The following is a 17423-nucleotide window of genomic DNA, read 5'->3' as shown; positions in this document are numbered from 1 at the left end:
CCAAATGAGTGGCTCTGCCCTCTTTTAAATACAAATGGGCCATTTCGATTGGTGTAGGCTAAGTCTACCTTAATGAACCAATCCTGGGGTCCCTACCAACAATGTTATGTATGTGTGAGGTCCTAATCAGAGTGCTTTGCAACAGGAAAGGCAGGGGGGTGAAAACAGGAAAAAGGTGTGTGAGGTCGTAATCATAGTGCTTTGCAACAGGAAAGGCAAGGGGGTGAAAACAGGAACAAGGTGTGCCCCAGAACTAAAATGGCAGAATCTGTATGTGATCCCTGTTAAAGTGGCAGGTCTCCATTGAAGCTGTGGCGAGACAAAACTCTCTGGCTCCTGCAAACCACACGTACCTTATGAATGGGGTCCCCATAGTGGGGTGGCTTACTGTAAACAGCAGTCCCAGACATGACAGCTCACTGTCATTGATACTGAAGGTGGGCGCTGGCTTCAGGTTGACATAGTTACATATGCAAGGTTGTTGGGTTTCCTGTCTCCTTTGTTAACCTCTGCAGCGTTTGTCACTTAATCAGGCTGGCCATGGCAGGGGCAAGCTTGGTCCTCCCATTCCTGGAGATGATATAGTGCACTCCTGTCTGTCACATTCCAACTAAATATGACAGGGCGAACTGTGCCTGTAGGCTGTGTCCACCCAGGGTACACAGGACTATGTGTTTGCCATGGTGTGAGCACAGGAAAATGTGTGTGGATTAGCCCTACACATTTTCTTGAGGTTGGTCTACCATCATTCCATTTAATAAAAAATGTCAAAAAGCCCAGGTGAGCTCACACCCACCATGCGGATGGTAGAATTACTCGCATGTCCCCTCAGCCTCAACAAGTGAACCATCACCCTAATGAGGGTCTGATTCATCATTTAGGCGAAAGTATCGGCTCAGGCCTGGTTTGTGCTGGATGTCCATATCTAATCCCGGTAGGGATATGGCCCAACGCAAAAGCTTAGGGTTCTCCCCTTGCATGGCCATTAACTACCCACGAGGCTGCTAGTCAGTTTGGACATTGAAGTGCGACCCAAAGATGTAAGGTTTCAGCTTCTTCACTGCCCACATGACCGCGTAAGCCTCTTTTTTTAAACAATGGCCAAGTTCCTTTCGCTTTTTGTTAATTACCTGCTAATGTAGGCGTTCGATTGCCAGAACCCTTTGAGAGTTCAGCTGTGCTAACACTGCTGCAATCCCAAAATCACAGGTGTCTGTCTGGATAATGAACGCCTGACCACGGTCTGACACTTCCAGAAGTGGGCCCTAGAAAACCCATCCTTCAAATCCCAAAAGGAGGTTTGACAGGCAGGGGTCCAAGTTACCTTCTTTGGCATTGTCTTCTAAGTTACATCATTCAGGGGCATGGCAATTGTCCCATACCCCTTGATGAATGACCAGTAGTCTTCCCTTTGAGACCTAGGAAGGCTCTCACCTGCTTCTGTGTGATGTGGATGTCCCAATCCTTCACAGCATGTACTTTAGCTTCCAGAGGTTGTTTCTTACTGCCACTGGGCAGGTGGCCTAGGTAAGTCATTGTGCCCTGTGCTATCTGGAACTTCGTGGCCTTGATAGACCTGTGTTCTGCAGCCCCTGAAGTACTTGTTTCAGGTGGGATAAGTGATCCTCGCAGGTGTGGCTGAATATATATATATAGGTGACACTGAAGTTTTCCAGTCCAGACAAAACATGGTTAACTATCCTCACGAAAAGTGTTAGGGGAATTCTTCAATCTGAAGGGCATCACAGTGAACTCATAATGTCCTTCTGGGGTTGAAAATGCTGACCTCTCTCTCTCGCTTGATTTGTCAAGCCGACATGCTTACCCTGCCATGAGGTCAATGGTACACAATAACTTGGCAGTTCCGAGCTTGTCAATGAACTCATCTGCCCGAGGAATGGGGTGAGCATGTCTTTGTGACAGAATTGGCACCCCTGTAGCCCACACAAAAGCAGACTTCAGTCTTCCCAACACTTTATTTTTTTACAGACCAGTACCACTGGGCTAGCCCAGGGGCTCTGGGATGGCTTTATCACTCCTAGGGACAACATCTTGGAGACTTCCTCCTTGATGGTGTGCCTGACCTTATCGGACATCCAGTGAATCCTGCTCTTCACTGGCTTACTGTCTTCAGTGTCCACAACATGGGAGCACCAATCTCAGGGACCTGGAGTCAATGAAAGAAGGAAAAAGGCGGCCTCTTTGTTAGCCGGAGTTGTTTAACGATCCCATAACCTGGAAGAGATTGTGATTTTTCATGTGTTTTTGTGTTGAAAACTGTTTATTTTGTAAGCTGCTATGGTCTTGTATAGTCTATTTTTGTATCACTTTAAATCCATTGATCAATCAGTTTAACTGTATGGCTTTAACATTTGCCAGTATTCCCAATAACTGTAACACAGAAAATACTGCAGCCTTGGTGAGAAGGGGCAGTGCACATATTCTGATGGACAGATGAGGTCCTGAGGCCTATAGCACACAGGCAGCCTATCAAACGCCTGGCACCATGATCATTAGCCCAGCCCTTTACACCATGTGCTCTTCACTCTCTTCTCGCGGATGAGCTGTAGCCCTACTCTCCTGCCTCAAGTCTTGATGAATTCCCAGAGTTAGTTATACTGATAAACACAACTGTGAAAACCTTCAAGTTACTGTAAAGAAGCCTGTAAATGTATTCACATGAGTCACTGAAGCCTGTGTGCCTCACACATCTGTGAGATTGGTACACTATTGAATTACACATTAGTTAACATGTTGCCACTGCTTTTTCCAGACAAAAAAAAATGTCAGTGTGGCCACACACATGATGTAGGAAAAGTCCTTTAACATACTGGCTTTTGTAACCATAACTGTGCAGGGGGATATGATGCAGTTTGTCATTAATTGCACTTTTGTGTGCAAAAGAGGGCAGCAGTGGCAATTTGGCTATCCCTTGCAGCACTTGTTGTAGTTACTTATAAAACAAGTTTAGGCTAACGCAAGCAGTGCAGTATGCGACCACACACGTGGTCAGTCTCGCCGCTGACGCTGCGCTTCACTCCAGTGGACGTACAGAGCTCTGTATGTATTCTCATGGCTTCCAATGGGAGTACTGCATACAAAGATATGCTTGCATTAAAAGAGATCCTTAGTACTGGCCCTTGAAGACTTGGCGTGAGGAACTATGCTTGCCCTGTCGAGCAGGGCTACAGCCCTCCACTCCCCTTCAACCACCTTAGTATGGATCCTATGGGGTTTGTGATATATTGCCCTAAGACACTTAGGTAATACAATAGATTGTTCACATTCACCTCAATACAGTGCGGAAGCAGAGCCACGTGCATTCTCTGAAATCAACGCGCGCGTTTTAATGCGACATGTCTGGCGTTCAAATTAAAGTTTATTTAAAACTCGTTTCTAAAGGAAAGGGGATGACAGCGGGAACACCAGCTAAGAATGCAGTGGCCACTTGCTTCTCTCGAGATAATCCCGTCGCGGAACTGTCACGACTATACCATGTGTTAACATTCCTTCCACGTGAAGTCATGCAACTGTGACTCGCCGCGCGCCGGAACTGAAGCGCGCTCTTTAATCACGCGGGAAATGCTGCTTCCTCGTCGGGAGGAGGGGAGGTACTCTCTGAGGACATGTAAACAACGGACTTACTTCTCAACAAAGACAGGTCGCCAGAACTTACGGCAGATATGCTCCTGCCAGGACAGATAAACTGTAATTGCCTCAATCAATGTGCTTTCCACTTCTGATTTGCATTTCCAACTGTCTGATTAATCGCTGTGGTGCTTGGACGTTCATTTTAACTAGCCTCATCTATTGGTAAGGAGTCAAGTAAACGCATGTATTCAGAATGGGCAAACGCACACCTGCTATTCACATCTCTCTCAGCAGATATGCAGCTGCGAACCCGTCTAAAAGGGCGTCCGATCCGTTCATGTGATTTAAACGAGAGAAAGATCCCATTGGGGTTCATTTTTCAGTCAGGCGGAGTTCAGTGGAGGGGAGCCATTATGTGTAGACATAAACTTAGACGGGAACCCAGTGCCGAATTTAGGTCATTTGCATGGCAGAGCGCCAAAGGAAAGGGCAGAAGGCGGCGTTTATTTATTTATTTATTTAAATTTGTATAGCGCAAATGCAGCCCTCGGGCATTGTGGCGCTGTTACTTGTAAGGATCTTAGTTACAGGGAGGGATAACAGGGATACATGACAACAATATTGTTTTGGTTAAATCGCATCAATGAATACTTTCTTAGTTAGATGACAGGCATACTTTTCTTTTACGTTATGATAATAGTTAGTTTGTTGCATTTACAAGAATACTTTTATAATTGCACGGCCGGCATACTTTCTTAGTTACATCATAGGACAGCTTACTTAGTTACATTATGGTAGCACATTTTAGCTAAATCACAGGAATCATGGTTACGTTACAAGAACATTGGTGGTTTCCAAGGCGGCGGCCTTACCGGAGGAACATGTACATGATGGAGGAAGGAGGAGGGTGGTCCTGAGAGAGGGTTGCTATATCCTCTCAGGCGGTTGTAGAGTTAAATCCCGTAGTGGGAGAGTTTGACATGGGTAAAACAAGTGGTAGTATAGCGAGGAATTGCATAGTGTTTGTGGTATGTTGCTAGTGCACACGCTAGTGTAGCAGTAGTGCAGAGTTTTTTAGTCCTTTTAGGGTTTGTTCGGGTTCCGAGGTGAACCTTACCGTTGACTTTCGAGTCCTCTGTGGTTTGGACCGATGATGTGAAATTGTTGATCGTTCCCGAGGTTGGAGGGACTCTGGTGGGCTCACGATGGCGAACAGGGGCAGCGTTCACGCCGCCTTTTTAATTTGAGGAAACGTTTCCTGCCATGCACATAACTGGCACTGTAAAATGAGCCAGGGCTTATCAAGGGGGCTTGACCTAACTGTGGGGGATCACCTACGGCATGTTAGGCCACGCTCCCTTGACACGCCCCAGCTTAAAGGGCTACAGGCACCTTCGCCAGGCAGCCTTTTGGAGACATGAGCACCCTCTCTTCCCTGGGGGAGAGGGTGCGGATCTCAGCATTCATTTTCTAAAGGCTTGCCTGGCAGTGGACAGCCTTTATGATAGTGCTGCCCCTCGTCAGCTGGGAGGGGCAGCATCACCACTAAGACTGAAAAGGTGAGGCCACTGGAAGCGAGGTATTTTTTCAAAAAGCTTGAAACTCCCACGAATGGGAGGGAGCTTCAGGATTTAGGAAAAATATGCCTCTGCTTCCAGCGGCCTCACCTTTCTCTTCATAATGGTGGCGCCGGCCCACGGGAATCTCTTGCTTGAGGTGATGCCTCACAGGTGTGGCACCACCATTATGGATGAAAGGCATGTATTTCTGAATCCTGAAGGTCTCGCACATAAGTGAGAGCTTCAGGCTTTAGAAAGAAAGCGTTATCCTGTAGTGCCCGGGGCTGCCAGTGGAGATTAGTGAGCCCCAGCAGGTGCCCGCCCCACAACAAGATTTCTGAGCCTCCAGGGGCTCGTCCCCAGATAGCCCCGGCTCACTTAAAGCCTTGCAGGCAGCATTTACCATAGATCCCTATGGAGTATGTCTGCTTTTCGGTTGCTCGAAAGGCCATCAGGCTCCATAGGGATCTCCAGGATTTGCACCAGCATGAAATTGCATGGCAGCGCAACTGCTGGAGGATTTCTATGGCACAGAGGAAATGAGGCTGCAGAAACTCAAGTTACATTCCGCTCCTCCTCCCCACCATACACAGTGATGAAAATGAGCTGTTGCGTGAATAGAAGGTGTTAAAGCCTTACACACGTCTTTTATGCCTTGCATTTACGTTACGGCAAGCTGAAAGAGCTCTATCATTACTTGGGTGTTATCACTGCCCAACGCAATTTGCGTTACCGAAATTCGCTCCAGCGCAATTTGTGCCAGATCCCGAGTCGCAGGTGTGGTGAATCCCCATTACCCATTGGGGCCACTAATACCGCTGGCAGTAATTGCACCAGCACTAATAAAGCCGAAAACAGCCGAAAACGGGCAGTAAGTGGACATTTTTACCTCCAGCAAAACGCTGGAGGTAAAACTTCAACTTAACGCCGACTTGTAATTGGGCCAACCCTTAAATGCAGCAGCAATAGTGTTAACGCTGCATTTAAGGACTGAAGCCCAACCCGTGATGAAGCCCAAAATGGTACATTTATGTCTTATCCCTTTTTTGCTTGTGTAGGTTTTGCCAGTTATGTAGTGACATGAGAAAAGACAGTCTGGGATTCCCAGGGCAACTCAAGTAACGTAGAGGGAGTATGGAATCGATTGTGTAATCTAGAAGAGAATGCCTAGGACATTCAGTGACCACTCATTTGGTTAGTTAAAATTAAAGTGGCAAAGCCAACAGTTTCGGCTTTTGTATAGGCAAGAGATAGGCATTTGCCTGGCTCTACCATAATGTTACTACCTGGACATAAAATGGCAACAACTGGAAAAAGGTGTGATTACCTGGTGACATGATAGCAGTGTGTGGGATGTTTTTACCCATGCATCCAAGCCCTACCATAAAACTGTGCAGTACTGGCATGGAAAACATCATGATGGCCAGAACTCCCCAGAGAGTGCACAGGGAAAACATGAAGAATAGGCTGCCACCCATTGTTGCCTATGTTGTGAGCACAGGAGGACACTGCCTAAAACCACCATTGGGCTACACACACAGTAGCCTGAAACCATTGGGAATGGCAATGCTGATTGCCAAAAGCAACCCAGAACTGTGGGGAATTCATTTTCTTAATGTCAAAAATGGATGCAGTACCAGTGCTCACCAATATCAGAAAGCTGGCGTTTTAAAACCACCAGACTTTTGTGTAAAACTGAACAAATGAACCGAAACCAGGCCAAGGAAAGACTTGCTAAGAGGTGGATACAATGTAAAACTATATTCTGAAATGACTTGCAGGAAGTAATTATTTAATATATATGTAAAAATTGTAAGTTTGATTTAAACTGGGAACTAAAGTGACATTTAGCTGAATTCTGCCTGACAACTACCCCCGACAGGAGAAACCTGCTCAGCCACTCTTCCCAGGCCTAGCTGCATCCTGCTTCCCCACCAAAAGGAGATGACACCTCTCTGATTAGATTAGGGGAGGGGCACCTACAGAACTTTGGGCAGAGACACAGAACAATGCACTGTCCTGGGCTCAGGCAAATGTTATATTGGGGGGGGGGTCGTAAAATAGCTTCCTCTTGGGAGAAGTGGGAGAAGAAGTGCCTCTGGGAGCCACCTGAGCTGGAGGCGGGGACAGACAGAAGCTTCCCCCATGTGCTTTGGAACCTAAACCACACCCATCTGGGCCAGAGCATAATTTTAAAAAAGATGGATAATTCATAGTACGGACTTGTCAGAATTATATAAGTAATACATTATTCTTGGGATTTTTCCATGCACATTTTAAGAGGTGTTAGGACCCTGTTGTGTATTCTGGGGGGTAGCTAGCGGAAAATAGGGTCTTACTCCAAACGTCTGCATGTTAAAAATCTGACACTTCATCAATTAATGTCCATACTCCTTGCGCACATTTGTGTAATTTTTGGTAAATGTCCGATATTGGTAAACCGACCAAAAAGCGCAAAATGTTGTCATTTTTGAATGCAAGCCCCCTGGAAGATTAGAGGCGGACAAGCATGGACCATAAGGAATATATAATGTGTACATGTAATTTCAACAAATTGTGTATCTGGGAAATATGTATTTGAATCAAATATAGATTTGTGGGCAAATTGACCAGGGGAGGATCCTCTGACCCATAAACAGACCTCATCATGATGACAATCCATTTCCTTCCCCCAATCATGGGAGAGGGGAGAATTGGGCCAATGACAAGTAGAGCGGGGCAGGCTCAGTTATGCCACGCACACACCCACTTCCAAAACACATAAAAAGAGACTGCTGGGACAGGTAGAGACATTCATTTTCCATTTCTGCGGAGCATTTTGACGGCCGACATCCCATACAGACAGAGACCAGAACCAGAGACCCATAGACTACAGAACTTTGAACCTAGAAGGCCGACTGCAAGCAAAAGTATTCTCAGCAGGCCTTCAGAATCCAGCAAACCTAACCAAACTATTCAACAGCCGGGCAAGCTGTTTGAATTCTTTGCCAAGAACTTTTGCCGGAACCGCAGACCAGACCCAGACCGTTGTGAGCAGAACCAGAGATCCGGATCGCTGTGAGCAGAACCGGTGCCTGATTGACCCGCCGAGCAGAGAGAACCGCCGCTGGACGTGTTGACCAGATCCGTGACGAGGCCTATTTCAAATTTATATTGTGAGTACCTAGCAGAACTGTGTAGAACCAATCTCTTAGTTAAAATAATCTAATTCAAGCTATTTTAACCTATTTAGAACTACCTCATAGGAATCGTGTGTGGCATTCTGTCCTTTTTAAAGCTGAAAACTGTCACCTGTCATTTTGAACTTTTAAATTTCAAATTGAAAAACTACCTTCACGAAATCGGCCGTATCTCCAGAACCGTTTGTGCTAAAAGCGAGTTTTAACTGTCATATTAAAGCTAAGATTCTAAGCTTTCCAACGAGCCTAGAGCCGACTTCCTACTCCTTATAGTGCCTCCGTAATCGCGCTCGACGCACGAGAATAAATTTGCTGCGATCTGACATTTTGCTCAATTTCAGCCACATGTAAAAATATTTGTCCTTGCTTTGCTTGCTGAAATTCGTGTGCAACCTGACAATCATTCATAGAGCATTGCTAAAGTAAGCCTGAACTAATATGAACTGGATATAACCTACCCTGAACCTCTAGAGGAAATTAAAAGCATTTTTAGCACATTTCTCACTTCATTGTCATCACATTCAAAGCATTTTGGGCCTGTGTTTCAAACTTCTACCTGTTTCCTCTATGCTTGCTGGGGGGGAACTGAATTTCGTATTGTATTTGATTGCATTCCTGAGAACTGTGTGCTCCTCTTTCCATCTCCTTCCATTTCTTACATTGCATAGGGGAGGGGGGTGAATTGCCAGAGAAAAAGTGATTATCTTATCTTTTGATAAAATCATATCAAGTATTTCTGTACTGCATTTTATTCCTCATTGCATTTCCCTTGAAACCATAAAAGTATTTTTGCTACCTTATCCATCCTATACTAACTCCTCATTGATTGTAAAGAAGTGTGCTAGTGCCAGATTACCCATTGTTGATAAACATTATATCCATAAGTGTGATATCAATTATTAATTTATTATAAAAGTGTGATATATATCTTGTTAAATTTTCAAATAAACCTTTTAATTTGCAAAACAAACCTACTTCTTGGCTCAGTGGGGTCAGGGGGATTCTAAGAGGGGGGTGTTATACAAGGGTTGTCATCCAGAGTACTGAACCGGACATAAAAATACATCAATAAGGGTTTTCCTCAGCATCCCAGACTAGGCATTGACTTAGCTGTAGTGTTGATTGAATATCGCTTACAAGTGTAACGCTCACCTGATTCTCGCAGAGGCGCCGGTCTTGACTGGGCGACTACTGTATCTTCAAAGGTGATGTGTAGCACCCGGTTGGCTCTTTGGGCTGGACCTCTGTGCACTGTATGCCTGACGTGTAGAGTAAGATGTCTGCAGATAGAAAATATGGGGTTAATGAACTGGGGTTATTGGGGTGTCCCTATCTCTTTCCTCTTCTCCTCTCCTGTAGACCCCCAAAGGTTAACGCTCTCACCTTAGGTAAGTGAATGCCGAGCTCTCCATCTGCCTCGGGGGCAGGGTGCTGTAACCAGTTTCTTCACTGGATAGGTAGCGCAGGCCTCTTGACTTCAGAGGACTGCTGTCCGTCGTTTACTGCACGAACGGTAAGTTTCGAGTCATTCAAATGTCTTTAAAGTCTTTAGTAATGATGTCTCTTGTTTTGCAGGGTTCCGGCGATGGCGGATGACGGGCTGAAGTGAGTTGAAGATGGAGCCCGTGTGATGAATAGAAGCGCCTGGAAGCACGTAAGTAAGAGCTTGTTGCCTGCTTCACTATGCGCTCTAACTGTCTTTTTATTTTGCAGGTACGAGTTCGGAGCGGCTGCAGGGTGCCGGAATACCCACTGGATTAGATGTGGAAAGGAGTAATGGCACGTGAGTATTAAAGTTCCCCAATGTCTTTAAACGCACCTTGTTTTGTCTTTCAGATGCGGGATGCAGCGCCGAAGGCCTCCGGAGCGTGCGAAGAGTTGGTAAACTTTTGTCTTTCAGATGCCGGAATGCAGTGTGAAGACCTCCGGAGCGCACGAAGAGTAGGTAAGCCTTTGCCTTTCAGATGCCGGAATGCTAACCTGTCCTTTCTTGTCTTTATAGGTGTTGCTGAAGACTGGATTCAGGATGGTAAGCCTTTGCCTTTCAGATGCCGGAATGCTAACCTGTTCTTTCTTGTCTTTCTAGGTGTTGCTGAAGACTGGATTCAGGATGGTAAGCCTTTTTCCTTAGGCCCAGGACCGGATGCAGAAGACACGATGAGCGTTCTGCTGCAGAGGTTGCAGAATAACGCAAAGCAAGATTCATCCACCGGGTGTGGTTTAAATAGCCTCCTGTAGTGCTTAGGTGTCTCCTTCCACAGCCACGCCTAAGTAAGAAAAGAGTTCCTGGTAAGAAAAGAGTTCCTGCCTTCCAGAAGAGTTCCAGTGTTCTGAATCTAGGGAGTGGCTCCAGCCCCACCCAACAGGAAAAGTAGTTCCAAACAGAAGAGGATCAGAGGCTCAACTGGCAGGCAAGTAAGCAGCATGGTCTGCTGAAGGTAAGTCCACCCAAGCATTATGAGCCCGGCGCTTCCAGCGCTGGGACTGGGCATATTTATGAGCCTGGTGCCACTGGCGCCAGGACTGGGTCCAAAAGGTCCCAATTGGGACTGGTTGGCACTCGGAACCTGGGTTATGGATCTGCTTCCAAGGGAGTTGGGAAAACCCTGACCTTTTGGAAGCAGAGATCATGACAACAAGTGCCTGACAAATGTCTCTTTCAAACCTATAAAAAATTTAAAACTGTTGGCTTTGACAGTGATTGTTTTTATAAGGACTTTGATGGAAGGAGCAGATATACATCAAGTGGCTAAAGGAACACTTATTTAAACTTAGTTATGGTTGTTTTATTATACCATTGTTGAATTTACAGCTGCAATTAACCAATTAACTCTCGGCATAGAAAATAGCACTGGCAGGCCGAAATTGGATGTTACTGCTTGATAGATATAGCTCAAAGTGATCCCAGGAGCTAGGAATGGCTATAAGGATTAGAATAACCATGGAAATAAATAGGTGGATAAATTACCAATCCACACCCACAAGTTGTGTGCCCCTTCTCAAGTGTCATCTTCCTTCTAGGCAGTGCTGGAAATGGACATTTGTACTGGGGGATTTCACCAGGCGCTAATGGAGAGGCGTGTAGGGACATGGGTGGGATAGCATGACAGGGGGACTATTGCTCTCACCCTGCCATAAATAAAAAAGGTGCACACCTTTTAAACATAAAAAGCTGTACTTAAATATTTCCTGTAGAGAGCAATCTTAATTAGGGAGCCCTATCAGAGTGTTAATTAGCCTTGTGGTTAAGTTTCTCACCACTGACTCCCGGCACAGCAAGAGGAAAATAAAAGCAAAAATTGATTTTCCTCAACCTGGGAGTCGGATCCGATATTCAGGAGACCTTTCCTCCTGGCTCCGGGAAGATCCGGCCCAATGCCTGCACTGCTCTTAGGTGCAACAGTAGCAGCTTACAGGTGGAGCTTAAGAGCCATCCAAAAGCTAAAGTTCAAAAAAGCACAGTGAGTAGTTTGCCAAAGGCATAGTAGATGTGCATGGTATCTTTGAGAAGCCTTCTTGCAAGAAAAAAGCAATCTCCATAACATATGTGCATCTTGAGATGCACGAGAGGGTATCCAACATTGCAAGCAGTGTTTCCTAGTGCCAGTGCTTTTGCCAAGGGGTTCTCTGAATTCCGAACAACATGTTTCACATTCCATTTACCCCAGGCACTTTAGGTTGATATATGTGAAATGTGCATAGCCCAAAGGGGTCAGAAATGACCATTCCCTCACAAGTGGCATGCAACACATAATTCATATGGCACACACGGAACAGAGAAATGAAAACATCTTTTTTTCCCCACAAACTGACTTAACAACCCTCTCTTATTTCATTGAAAGTGAATGGTAAAACTAGACTTGTGGACAGAATAAGGGCCTGATTCACATAAGTGTTGTTATAATGGTGCAATCTCATAGGAAAACGCTCTGAGAATCAAGCCCCTTTTTTGTACCACAAACTGTATTCTACAAATCTGGCACACAATACAACATTTTCGGAGCAATTTCATGCCGGTTACGGATGGCTGATAACGGAGTCGCTTGCGGCGGCATTCCTATGGAAATCGTCAGGCGTAGGACTGTGCTCGTGAGTGCTGCCATGATGTAAACATTATCGTTGCTAAACTGGTTTTCAGTACACAAAGAGGAAAACTGATACATCGCCTTCCCCACATCAGACAGGGTGTCGGTGCAAAGCTGAATCCGGCTTTTCACCCAGCAAACCGCACGTTATTCACATAGTGATGACTTCCGTAAGCTCTAACAACTGTTAAATGCATGAGTAAAAATCATTGGCTAGAGGCACCCATTTATCATGAGTAGTATATGGTTTGCTTAAGGCACACTGCTCGTTTCCCGCGTAGCCTTGATTTCAGTTTCCAACAGATTGTACTATAATCACTGCCATATTTGCAGGGCTCTCGCTCCTTCTTGGGTCTCTGATCCACGCCCTTCTGCTGTTAATTTAATATGTCTGTAGCATCATGAATGCAGCTGTTGTTATTCACAGCGTAGCTCTTCGTGTGCATGTGTGATGCTCATTCTTTGGAGAATGAAAACAGAATGTTATGTTTGTTGCACCATTTTAGGCAGTCTTTTTTTCTTTACCTTGCAATTCTGTCCTGACTTTGCTCAAAATTCTAGTGCATATTAAAATCTAGAGATTATGAGTAGTTTACTTGATGGATAAACACCTGCCTGGGGTCCTGTCTATCTCTGTCAAACTTCACTCCATACTTCCTTAAGAGACAACTCTTAAAATTAACTATCCTCGTGTCATGATAAATCAGTGGCGGTGACTTGGCCTGGAAGAATGTATTCGTTAGAACTTGAAATCACTCAAAGTGTGCGTCACCGGACCAGGTCAAACGTCAGTCTAACTTTTTAAGATGTTGAAGTGCATTTGACTTCATGAGTTAAAAAAGGGGCGCACATGGTTGGAGCTTGGTTTCACTCTTCAGCAGTTTTCAGAGAGTTAGTTGTTTTTACTTTTGCTAGAGGCATCCATGGGAGACTTGGGAAAGGGTTAATAAACTGGAGTGGAGATAGAGTAGTCGAGTAGGAACAAAGGTGGGGAGTTAGTGAACGGCTAGGAATTCAGGGAGCTTGATTTATGATAGGTTTTGTGCACGCTATGTGACATTCGGTGATTTAAGTGGATGAACAGCACAAGTGCTGCCTGGTGAGCCAGGGAGAGGGAATACCTGAGAGTGAGAGGAGTCTGGGTAACCATGCGGGACACACACACACACACACTTGACTTCCTATCTGGATTGACATCTACATATATTTAGAAAAATAAGAGGGATTTTTGGCCACAGGTGGAGATTCCAGGCACTATTTGGCATTCACGCGTGCAATAAGACAGAAAAAAGTATCTTTCACACTTGTGATGGTTAGAAGAAGCACAGACTCCCTGGTGGCAGCTTGTGGGAGATTCATACTTGCCTGATTTTTGAGGAAGAAAGTAGTGGTGGGAGGTACAGAAATGAGTGTCCATCTCTCAAAGTGAGCAAACAAGGCTTGTGCTATTAAATGAAAATTGGGAGGAGGACCAGGAGACAGAGAGAATCCCTACGGGCAGCATGTGGGAGACTCATGCTCATGTGATTTGTGAGGGACTAAGATCAGATATTCAGTGAGGAGGAAATAGTCCCTGTTAGTCTCCTGAAGTGAGTGGACAAAACACGCACCATCTAGCGGTACTTGGAAGGAGGAGCAGTGGATCCTTGAAGGCAGCATAAGCGGGATTCACTCTTGCATGCTTATCGAGGCAGAAAGGCGAGATTTAGAAAGGTGGGAGATGTACCAGTTAGTGCCCATCTCCTGAACACCTGTGAGCAGCTTGTGCGAGACTCATGCACATGTGACTTTTTGCAGGACAATGTAGCAGTGATTCAGGGAGGGAGGTGGGAGATTCACCAGTCCCTCTGCCCCTCTTGAAGTGAATAAAGGAGACACGTTTCTTAAAGTGACATTTGGGAGGAGGAAGAGAAGGAGCAGAGAATCCACGAGGGCAGCTTGCACAAGAGTCATGCGTGCATGATTTTTGAGGGAGAATGTAGCCGATATTCAGAGAGGAAAGAGACACACCAGTCAGAGCCAGTCTCCTGGAGTGAGGGAAAAAGACACCTGCCCTTGGGTGAAACTTGGGACAAGCAGCAAAGAATCATTGAGGACAGCTTGTGTGAGACTCAAAATCTCATGATTTGTGAGGGATTAAGGAGCATAGATTCAAGAAGGAAGGACATACACCAGTCAGTGTCCCTGTCAGGAAGTGAGTGAACTAAACACATGCCATCTGGTTACATTTCAGAGGAGGAGGAGTGGGAGCAGAGAATAACTGAGGGCATATTGTGCACGGATCACATTCACATGATTTCTTGAGGGAAAAAGAAGCACTGATTCATGGAGGTGGGGAATTCACCAGTCAGTGTCATCTCTTTAAGTAAGTAAATGAGACATGTGCCACCAGGTGTCACTTGTGAGGAAGATTAGGAGGAGCAGAGAATCCCTCAGGCAGCTCATGAGAGGTTCATTCTTACATGATTTCTAATGGTGAAAGCAGGAGAGATTCAAGGATGCACGAGATACAACACGCCGTATCTGCCTCTTGAAATGAGTGATGGAGACACTTGTCATTCTGTGACACTTGGGAGGAGGAGCAGGAGGAGCAGAGAATCCCAGAAAGCAGCTTGTGCAAGACCTGTGCTCATATGCGTTGTGACAGAGAAAGTAGAAGTGATTCCAGGAGGCGAAAGGCACCATTCAGTGATAGATCAACACATTTGGACAGCATGTCTGGAACACCCCAATGAGCCCAAAGAAGGGGTACGCAAGCTGCTTCTATTCTTTTCTCATTTTCATCATCACTTGCTGTGTGCACTGGGGATTTCAGAATGACATGTGATCAATTGAAGTTCTCATCCTGCTCATGTTCGATAACCCTTATCACAAATCACTCTAGAATACATGCACCAGTACAAGTGCATGCATGGTTATCACACCACTGTGATGAACATGCAGTGAGAGCAACACATGAGGTTTCTCTCTCCGTTCCCTTCAGTATCTTAGAGGCAGAAGGGGTGCAAATTGTATCTACTGGAGGTCAGGGAAGAACAACACATGGGGCCTCATTACGAGGTTGGAGGTAGTCCTGGCGCTATTAGCGCCAGGACTACCTCCATAACCGGTACCGTGTCCGGTCCCGTTCAATGGGGACTTACCGGTCTATTCCGACCGTTGTGGGACTGGTAAGTCCCCATTGAAAAAGCCATTCCCCATTCCCATTTGAGCCCCCATAGGGCTCAATGAGAAGGTGGAAGGTGCTAATAACGGTACCGCATTTTGCGGTACCGTTATTAGCTCTGAAGTCCCTTAACGAGTCCCTTCCATAACGCCTGGTAAAACCAGGCATTAAGGAAGGGACCCGCTAAGGGACCTCGTAGTAGGGTGGTAAGGGATTACCGGCAGCGGGACCCTTACTGGTGCCGATAATCCCTTACCGCCCACCTCGTAATGAGGCCCATGGTGTAGTTGAACAGTGGCAGGAGCTTGAAAATTCCAGGATTCCTTCGTTACGGCCGTTTTCTTCTGATATATATCATACAGTAATAGCGATGATGGCAACATGTATGATGATCAAGATAAAGATTATGATCCATCAGAAGCCAGATGTTGCTGCTGTTAAGCAGTGATACTGAGAAGGAAGAGAATGACACCATGGATGAAGAGGCTGCAGTAGTAATAGAGGTATGCCCCCCAACTTTTGGACTGTCTGTTCGAGAAACAGCTTTCCTCACATAGATCACTAAGAACATCACATCGTTACATGACTAGAACACAACCACTGACAGCATCATTATGCCTATGTGTTGTTTGCCCACAAAGAAAATCAAAAGTGGGCAGAACTTCGCACAGATTAAACAGCAACCAACTCTTGCCACTTGCACACTTTGATGGAAAACAGTGCTATGAGACTGGGCAAAGATTAACTAGGGTGCAGCGTCCATGTGTTATCATATGCTGTGGTACAATGCGCAGACATGATGAGACGTGAAAAGGTCTGAGGGTCAACCATCCATATACCATGAGACATGGATTATCTCGTCACCAGTCCGCATAGCTACCCCTCCAAATGCTGCAGGTGCACACTTATTTGGGACTCCAGGCCTTAACCATAGTGGTACTTAAAATGTTTACTTCAGTGACCATACCCATAGTAAACCACATGCAAAGTCTTAACATTTCATAGAAAAGAAAAAGGGAAACACATATGAATTGTCCTTCATAACATTGCGAGAATTATGCAAGTGCCAGAATGAATAAACATATCCAGATAACTTTCTAAAATATCAGAACAAGTCAAATAAAATATCATCATAAACAGTCAATGAATGTATGAATACCATAGAAATCAAATAACATAAATAGGTACTCTAATTATTTAACTAAATTAGAAATCCTACAATTCATCTACATTTTAAAGTTAATACAAAACACCATAAAAGCACAACCTTCTTATCATAGTTTTATAAATGTCCTGCATCATGAACACTTGTTTCTTACATTTTATTACTACTGAGATATCCCTGAAACTCAACTGCATTTACAGCGCCCACAATCCCTGCTCCATTAGGCTGATTGTTTCTACTACTGTGTCAACACATTAAGACTTATTCCCCAGACCCACCACATGTAGCTGGCCACTGTAAAGGTAACCTTTGGGCAAGCTGTACTCTGGTCCACAAAAGGGCCTCTTGCCCATAGTGTACAGCTGCCTCCACTAGTAAGGGAGTCAGCCATCTCCTTCTAAGGACTTGATATGCCGGACATAAAAATTAGAAAATGTAGTACATTTTCCTGACTTGAAAAATCCTCAGGTCACAAGCAGTCACATGCTTCAAGTGCGGACCATGTACCTTTATATACCATCAAAGGGATATTCCACACCCTCTACTTAGTGTGCAATTCCCTTATTTCGCAGCAGACCATTTGCTTCAGGTTGGTTTTCAAGCAATTATTTGATTTGATATCAAAATACACATGAGAAGTTGGGTTATAATATGCAGCTCTTAAAATGCCATCCTCCA

This window comes from Ambystoma mexicanum, chromosome 7q (assembly GCF_040938575.1).
Source record: "Ambystoma mexicanum isolate Mex_15411 chromosome 7q, UKY_AmexF1_1, whole genome shotgun sequence".
Lineage (NCBI taxonomy): Eukaryota > Metazoa > Chordata > Amphibia > Caudata > Ambystomatidae > Ambystoma > Ambystoma mexicanum.
The sequence above is the reverse complement of the archived record's forward strand: the minus strand, read 5'-3'. Positions refer to the sequence as shown.